Genomic DNA, 9,590 nt, shown 5'->3' on the forward strand with positions numbered 1-9,590 from the left:
TACTAACACCTGCGGGTCCAAGCTCTGATACCATGTGGAGGTTTGTCGTTACACCAAAACCCGCAGGTATTGGTAAACTTTCCAATCCAGTAACTAGGATCCCCAGGGAGGAAATTATGAATTCTATAGAAGTGCGGTGATTATTCCAACACAAACTGCAAAATGTCATAAAACCTGCTTTACTCGCAGTGAAAAAGTCTAAAAAAATCCCTAAAGAAAGGCTTAAAATGAACACATTTTATTTGAGATCCATCTCTACGCGTAGGGTTGAAATCAATCGAGGAAGGCCCCATTTAAAATTCACATGATTTGCTAAATTCTCTGACCATTTCCCAGTGAAATCAATCCATAACCTGTGATATAATATGTATGCTTCTCATTTTTTAGACGTTAATGCATGATTTATTAGAAATACATTTGCGTCACCTATGTCCCACTCCGGCCCGCAGATATCAATGGGGTCGGGAAGAAGTTGCTGCTGAGCGATCAGGATTTGGAACTATCTCGCATGGCGGTGCATCGATTCTTGAACACTTCAACCACACGGCTCTGGTACGACGTGGCTTAGATTAAAGCCAGGAGACGTTCAAAGTGGAGATCGTGCTAGGCACATATAACTGAGCGTCTTATTGGGATACGTAGCCTTCAATCCGTTTCAACCCTTTTATTAATGCGCTGTTATGGTTAGAGAGAATAAAATAAATATCATATTTATCTAATTTTTAAATTAATTGTTACATAAATCAATTAGTTAGTAAATATGGATAAACATTAAAACAATTTTATTTAAATACATTTCAATTATTAATATTAAAATTTTTATAAAAATTATTTAAATTAAAATTTTATATTAAATTATTATTGGTTAATTATAAAAAATAATATAGGCAAATAATAAGATTATTTATTTTTTTATGGAGATTTTTAAATCCTAAATAAACTTTGTTACAATATTATGGCCTAATATCATAGTTTACTAATACTACATGCTCAAAAAATTATATCAGGGTTCATGACACACATTTATATGTTAATTAATTTAATTAAAAAAGTAGGAAGGCATAATTATTTTTGTGATAAATGACTATTGCTAAAAATATTAGTATTGCATGGGTTAAATCCCTACCATTTACCTAATGATTATTGATAATTAAATTAAAATTCTTCAAGTCCTATTTGTCTTTATTTTATGATCTAATTTGTCCAAAATCCATTGAAATCACAAGTTTGATGTATGAACTCTTCACAATGGAAGTGCCCCAAGGGTTTTTAAGGGTGTTGAACCTATAATGGAGTTAAACAACACAAATCAATATTTGACCAAGCTGAGAGAAACTCAAAAAAGTCACTTAAAGACTACTCCATGTTATAACACCCCTATGTCACTTAAATATTGAGCAAATGGCGAAAGGTTGTCTTTAATGACATATTGTGTAAAAGAAAGAAGACTTGGATGTAGAAAAATAACAAAGGGTTTAGTAAATGAGGTATTTTCTTGAACATGTGTCCTATAAACAGTTATTATGGATAAGGAGCTAGGGAGAAAAGAAAAACGCTATATTGAAGTGTTTAATCCCACTCATAATCATCAACAAAAAGCATACATAGAGGCCAATATTTCTTGGAGAGCCAAAATTCTTATTGTTCAATTAAGGACTAATTCTCATCAACTCCATTGTGAAACGGGACGCTGGAAAAGGCTAAAAGAAGTGTGGGAGGAAAGAGTATGTATTTTTTGTTCTTCTCGAAAAGTGGAAACGGAAAAGAATTTCATTTTAGAATGCAAGGCCTTCAAAAAAAAACAAAGAAAGTTATGCAAATATTCTGTTAAGTAGCTCTTTGGATAGTCAATTTAGCGAGGGGTTTGTCCAGAATCTGTAGCTCTTGGGATAGTCAATTTAGCGAGGGGTTTGTCCATAAGCTGGGAGCATCTGGGAGTGTTTGGGATAGTCTATTTAGCAAGGGGTTTGTTGAGAAGCTGGGAGCTTTTGGGATAGTCTATTTAGTGAGGGGTTTGTCGAGAGCCTTTGGGATAATCTATTTAGTGAGGGGTTTGTCCAGTAGGTAGGAGCGTTTATTGTGAAGTTTCACATGAAAAGGGTTGAATACATCAACCAAATGAAGAAGCAATTTTTCCCATAGAGTATCTTTAGCCTCATGGACGTTAAAATAATTTTCTTTCTTTCTTTCTTTAATATTTATATCAAAATGGATTGGAATAAAATGTAAATAAATAAACTTGTGAAAAGTTATTGTATAAGTGTTCTTCAATGCTTTAATAAAGAGTAAAATTGTAAATGTAGTGATCACCACCCACCTAAATTTATGTAAGTTTTTATGTGTGAGAAGACATTTAATTTTTCTACTTTAAATCTCAGTGTATCATCCCTACCAAAACAAAGCTATAACAATTATTAGTTTAACATTAACCAACAAATTATAATTCTTAACTTTGAATAATAAATTTTAATTTTTCAATATTATTGAAAAAACTAATTTTAAAAACATAAGCCTGTCACTCACTCAATATCTTATAGCTTAAAAACATAACCCTGTCACTCACTCAATATCTTATAACTCACTCAATATCTTATAGCTTAAACATAAATTTGGTAGACTAGTCTACCAAATTTATGTTTAAGCTATAAGATAGTCTACCAAATTTATGTTTAAGCTATAAGATATTGAGTGAGTGATAGGGTTCTCCGTATGCAAGATATTAGGAGATATACGGATGAACGCTGCTGTGGGGATAAGGATGAACGTTGACAGGTTAACCTCCATCTTGAGACATGTTGCCATTCCCATAACGCAAATCTTTCGCGAGTATACGACATACTTCAGACATTTTTCTATTTCTATACCACAGATTTTAGTTTTTTTTTTTCATTTCTATTTTTATTTTTGTGAGTGGGGAGGTACATTCTACTTTTGATAAATTTTATAAATAAATTTAAAGAGAAAAAAAATAAAAAATCTAAAACTAAACCAATCAAATAACTCTATAAAACATTTAAATAATATTAACTCCTATTTTTTTACATCAACTCATCCATAATTAAAATATATCTAAATCAACTCATCCATAATTAAAACATATCTAAATTCAAAACAGACCGTTTCATTTACACAATTCTTTGCTTTCACCATAAAGTGGCAGGCTGTTTGATTCTCAGGCATTGACGCCGAACGTATTATATTATGCAATTCTTTGCTGCGTACATGGGGAGATATGAAGACTATAAAAGAGAATATCTGACGCAGTAGTCAGCCAAAAGTTTAAGGAAATATTTAGAAATTTATTAATATTTCAAATATTTTAAAGTTTGTTAAGGTAATTAAAATAAATTAATAATTGTAATAAGCAGTCTTGCATATTATATGTTTGGAATATTTCGGAATTTGATAAATAAAAATATAGTGTTTTCAAATTAACTCTGTAATTTATATGATTTCAAGGGAATGCAATCGACATAAACTAATAAATGTATTGTGCAGCTTTGCACATTATATTTTGAAAATATTTGGGAATTTGATAAACTAAGATAAATTTAAAATAATTAACATATTTTTTTGTATTTTTTAACTTAAATTTTTAAGTATATAGTTTTAACTCAAAATAATTGAAATACACGTAATGGAAACTTTGTAAATCATATTCCTAAAATATTTCAAATTTAATGTATAGAAACACAAAAACGATTAACTTAAATTTTGTGTACATGGGATTTCAAAATATTCTCAAATGATGCTACTATGATAAGGGCATTCAATTTTTCAAAACTTCACTTTTTATTTTAGTTATTTTACATTAAAATTTTAGTTTTGATTTTAGTCAAAAATATTTTAAGACAAAATTTGATATATAAGATGAAAAAAATTTGAGAAAAAAATTTATTTTGAGACAAAAATTTATATTTAAAATAAAAACAGTTGATATTTTAAAACAAAACTTTATATTAAGACAAAAATAGTTTGACACAAAAATTTTAAGACAATATATATATATTTTTTTTAAACAAAAACAATGTGAGAAAAAAATATTTTAGGACAAAACTTTATATTTAAGACAATGACAATTAAGAGGAAACTCATTTAAGACAGTTACCAATTAGAACAAAACCATATCAATTTAAGACAATAATATCTAACACGTGCAAAATTGACTCTAAGAATGAGCCTTGTCTCACACCTATACTGAGGCTACCATTTCACTTACCATTCACATTATATTATATAAAGACAACAATTTGTTGGGCTCTTAGTTTTTTGGGGGTAGCCGACTCTGAAGAACGTGACAACTTTTCCTAGTAAGATTTCATGGACATCGATTCTTCTTTTGTCTCTTTAAGACAAGTTGTCTATAGTTGCATTCACGAATTTAGAGAGATTCCATGAGTGGATAGGGGATAACTATATTTGTAATTTTGGAAAATAGATTTTCAAACCACATGTAATTTAATCATATCAATTTCTTTATTTTGTATTATATTTTTCCTTTTCTATTAATCTTTTTTAATTAAATATAAAATTAGAATATGCTAATTATCTTAATTATCTTAATTTTCTAATTATAAAATTAAAATATAATATTTTGAAAAGTTAGAATATTTTTAACTAATTTTTAAGCATTTAATTTAATGTACATTTATTTGAAAATTATATTAAAAATTACATAAAAGTAATAGATTAAAGATAATTTGGTTTTACAACAATTACAATATATATACCACATTCAAAAGACATAATTACATCGAAAGTGTTCCTCTACGGGCTTTGGCTGGGAAGATTTGGTCAATTAGAGCATTTAATTTTCGTCCTGCTCTGTCAAATCATTTTTTACCACATGGCAGGATCTCGCAACTTCCGGATTTCATCTCTGATCTCTGAGTTCAGTCTTCTCTTTTGTCGATTGTCTCGAGTTCGAGTCTAAGGATGTGTTTTCAGTCTCAGTGTTGCCCAAAATTGCAATGCAGCACTAGTGCTAGCCCAAGGGTGAGGAATATTGAAAATGATCCCTTGACTGAAGGTTTGGTTCTGTCGTCTCCCCGCTCTAGATTAAGCATTCTTATGATTGGTATTAGGATTTCTAGAAGTACATGTGCAATGTGTTTGTAGATGATGCATCGTCTTGTTCATCAATGCAATTGTGCTCTTGCCCACAAGTGGCATAGGAGTAACTTGTTCTAGTGGGAGTTTCCATATTGTGGGATTATATCACGTAACCCACATCTGCTATTTCGGCTGTAATAGTCTTTGAATAAATCAGGGCAATAATAGGGTATTCTCATTCCTTCTCCCTTTTTTTCCCAACATGTCCATGATATTTGTACGAAGGATAGTGACTATGTCATTGGTCTTCAATGCATATTGTGTAGTTTAGTGGGCGAATTGAGTTACAGATGCACCGCGACTAATACTAAAAATCCAACTTTAAAGGAATCATTCTCAACTTTGAAAGATTCTGATCGATTTTCATTTAATTTCTTTGCAAATCATTGACATTTTCTTTTATTTTTATTTAGGTGGGTGACCTACTTTTCAATAAATACTCATGGTTGATGACCCACAATTCGTATGCAATCATCGAAGAAGAATTGTAGGTGGATGTCCAAAGATTTAGTTACAATAACCAAGAAGCTAGCTTTCTGGACCAATTAAATGTATGTATGACATGTAAAATATTTTAGGGCAATTAGGGTTTTTGAATCGTTGGGAGTTTAGCCGAGACTTCAAGCAATTAGGGTATTTAATTTGGGGAAATTTTTGCAGAATGGTGCTAATGTTGGACATGTATGATTATGAGAATGATGTTTGGCTCTGTCATTCATTCGAGGCAATTGCTACAATTTCACAACTTTTGTAGGTTAAAATCTCAAGTCCCTTGATTAACTAATGCAATTTTTTTTATTGTTTAAGTTAAATACATTCAGGCATAATTTTCCACATTCAAAGTGTTTTTCAGGCTGTTAGGGTGTTATTTTTCGCTGTAAATCAATGAAACATACCTCCAGGTCCACATTATTCATGAGATTTGAATTTACCCAAATGCTCAATAATATTGATGGTAACCAGCGAAGCTAAAGCCTTGGATGTAAAGTTAAACTAGTCTGACTCATATTGAGGTCTTTTTCATTTAAGATGTTTGAACCTAGCCATGTCAAGCATTAAACACATTGATAGATTACAACTGATTATAGAATTTTTCAACCCTGTTTAAATTTAACTAAATCAATATTTAAATATTTTGTTTATTTGGAATATGGTTCTATTACAGATGCCATTTGTGAATACATTGAAGGTGATTAAGGCATTTCTGACAATGAATCCCTTTGAAATCATCACCATATTCATTTAGGACTATGTCAAAGCTACCAAAGGTTTGACCAAAGTCTTCACTGAAACTGATTTGGTGAAGTACTGGTACCTAGGGTCTTCCATGCCCAAATATCGTAGTGATTGGTTTATTGTGAGCGACACGATTGTGAAAAACTATCACCTTATAATATTTACCTCAATAGCTTCCAAAGAGGCCCTAGAGGGAATTTCTTATCAATGGAACTATGTGGTGGAAAATCAATGTAAGTTTTACAAAACCTATGATATCATGCCTTTAATTATGTATATGGAGGGATTGATGAACAACTATTTTGGTAGATGGGGATGTTGGTTTGGTAGCAGGATCCAACATTGAACGCATTGAATCGAAGACTCTAAGCTCAAAAGCCTAGTTGTTGGTTCTCGAGAATTTGTTCCGAGATCAACCTAGTTTATCCAAATCCTATGTAGAAAATTTCGATGCACTCTTAAACATTTTGAGCATGTGTCACCAAACTGTAGGAAACCAATGGGCTAATTTCTTAGCAGTGGATTTCTTTCAAGTGCAATTTATCACTTCATTTTTTCAGTTTACACAGACCAATATTTAACCTCAGTGGGTTTTATGACATACACATTTAGGTTAAATTTCATTGATCCATGTTAAACTAGGATTGTTACATTCACATCTATTTTTTATCATTGTTTTATTTTTCTTTTCATGAAAATGGTCCTAAAGTGAAAGTGGGTTCGGTTTTTTGAATTTACACAAACCCCAATCTTCAACCTTAGTGGGTCTTATGACATTCATCGAGAGGTTAAATTTTATTGATCCATGTTAAACTTGGATTGTTGCGTTCACATCAGTTTCTGATCATTGTTCTATTTTTCTTTTCACATCATGCAATATTCACTATAGAATGTTCTCACACATTCCATTTTCTGTGTATTTCCTCAAATGTAAATCATGACAACCTGATTTATCTCGTTTGTGGAGAAAAGTTGAAGGAAGTATTCCTCTTGCATTTACTACAGAGCTCTAGACTGGGTATTCCTCTATCAATTACTACAAAGCTTTGGACAAGGTATTCTTCTCAGAGTTCCGGAAAGGGTATTCCTCTTGCATTTACTATAGAGCTCCAACTCTGGGAAGAATCCCTTTTAATTGAGAAGTCAAGTCGGGCAAACCTAAGATGGTGGGAAGTTGTTATATGAAAGAGGAATTGGTTGATCATGAGATAATTCCACCCTTGAGTCCACCATCGTTCCTTCAAGCCAAAAATAATGGCAATTCACGTTGTCTTTCTTGTGGAAAAAGAAGGGCAAAGGTAATGCACAAGATCATGTACTTCCTACAACACAACAAATATAAAATGAAAGAAAAGATGAGCTTGATGACATGAATTCCAACAACAGAGATGACACTAGGGGACACATAGAAAAATAGATATAAGATGATGATCAAGAATGGTGGAATTCACATTAAAAATATTAGTGTTATGCTTGGATTCAAAATGTGAATGTAAGGTTAATTATGTAGTAGTAGAATGATTTAGGGAAAAAATATGGTTCTCTAAATAGTGAAGAAACAAAATTTGTGTGTACGTCTCACCATGTTGGCAACACTAGTGAAAATCATAAACATTGTGAAAACAACCATTTCCATACCCATTCTCATTTTGGACATTCTCATTCTCATTTGGAGTGTAGCCATTCTCTTTCGGGACACAAGTATTCTCATTTGGAGCATAGAAATTTTCATTAAGGACACACACATTCTCATTTGGGACATGGGAATTCACACATGGAGAAGAACCTTTACAACTTGGGGCATAATAATACAATGGAACTTGGCATGTCTAAGAATCGCTGACATATTCATCACAATATGGAAGGAATTTTCTTAGACATCTTAGCATATACTTGAGTGAGGGGTTCAATGAGAGTCTTTTGGTTGATGAAGTTCCGATGGAAAATATGTTCCATCTGTAAGGATATTTTTAGCCAAACCATGAACTCGTGTCTATTAAGGAAAGCTTGCACCTGTATTCAATTCTTTATGTTTTGGCTTTTTCATGCTTATCCATTAGGTAGAAAAGGAGAAGGGGAAAAATCTAAATGAGCAAACCTAAATCAAATGTCTTTACATGCTTCTTTGAAGGAATAACCTCGCCTTCTCTCAAAAAGTCGGGATCTCTCTTCTGCCCAAAATTAATAAGTGACAATGCATAGTCATATAAAAAAAAAAATAAAGGCGAAAGAAGAGAAAGGCTTCCAAGCGTAGAGAGGTGAAGCAAGAAACTCCATTGGGGTATTGTTCAGGCTCGCTGGCAGTAGAGAAATGTTTGTGTTCCTGTATAGAATTTGATGGCATACTGTCCAGGCCTGTTGGCAGCAAAGGAATACTAAAGATGAAAAATTATACTCTGAAACTTTTAAGCTCGTGAACTTCACTACCCTTTCCTACTCGAAACATTGTGATAATGTTGAATTTTATGTTGAGTTTAACCGAGAAGGCATGACGGGGACTACTTCTATTCACGGGTTAAGTGGGGAGACCAAAGTAATATGTATGATGAATCAATACTCCTCGAAGAACCAAGGCCCTACACGAAAAAAATTATCCGAGACAAGAAAGTGGAATTCTACTAGTGTGTTGCCAAGTGTTGTAGCATCCATCATTAGGAATCCAAATCGACTGGGCAGAGTAGAATCCCATCACTTCCTTCTCAAGGGCAGTGCACAAGATTTTTTATTGTTCATTCTCTAGGCATGAACTCCTTGTGTATCATCCATTTTTATAAAACAATACTAGAGTTAGGGTGGAGACAATATCTATGGAATCCCTGTTGCCTAAAGGGTGAAGACATTGATCTGAGGAGACCCTTTTTGAATAAATGGTGGAGACATTGATCTCTGGAGTCCTTTACTGATTAATTGGTGGGGGGTATACATCTCTGGAGTCCCTCAACAATTATTAGATGGAAGAGATTTCCTCTGGAATCTCGGTAAAGGTCTACAAAATTGTATCGGGTGGAGGCAATATAAACCTATGGAATATCTAGTTCATACAAACCTATCCCCAAATTGCCTATTTGATTTATTTCCATCGATCACAAATTTCTCATAGATCAAAATTATCTCACTTTATAAAAATAGTAAGTACTCTCATATGCATGGAATGTATGGAGAGTTATGTTAAGTGAAGGAAAGCAAGTTAAGTCTTGTTTAGTCAATTTAATGTTCTTAAACTGTAAGCATAAATTATCGAC

At 32.4% G+C, this 9,590-nt stretch overlaps 1 pseudogene; it reads left to right on the forward strand.

The window, feature by feature from the left end:
• The first annotated feature begins 393 nt into the window (after positions 1-393).
• Positions 394-6,929, forward strand: LOC149158061 (PI-PLC X domain-containing protein At5g67130-like; annotated as a pseudogene).
• Positions 6,930-9,590: the final 2,661 nt, after the last annotated feature.

The sequence above is a fragment of the Pinus tabuliformis genome, chromosome 5_2 (genome assembly GCF_031772625.1).
Source record: "Pinus tabuliformis cultivar Carrire ecotype Pingquan chromosome 5_2, CPIR1, whole genome shotgun sequence".
Lineage (NCBI taxonomy): Eukaryota > Viridiplantae > Streptophyta > Pinopsida > Pinales > Pinaceae > Pinus > Pinus tabuliformis.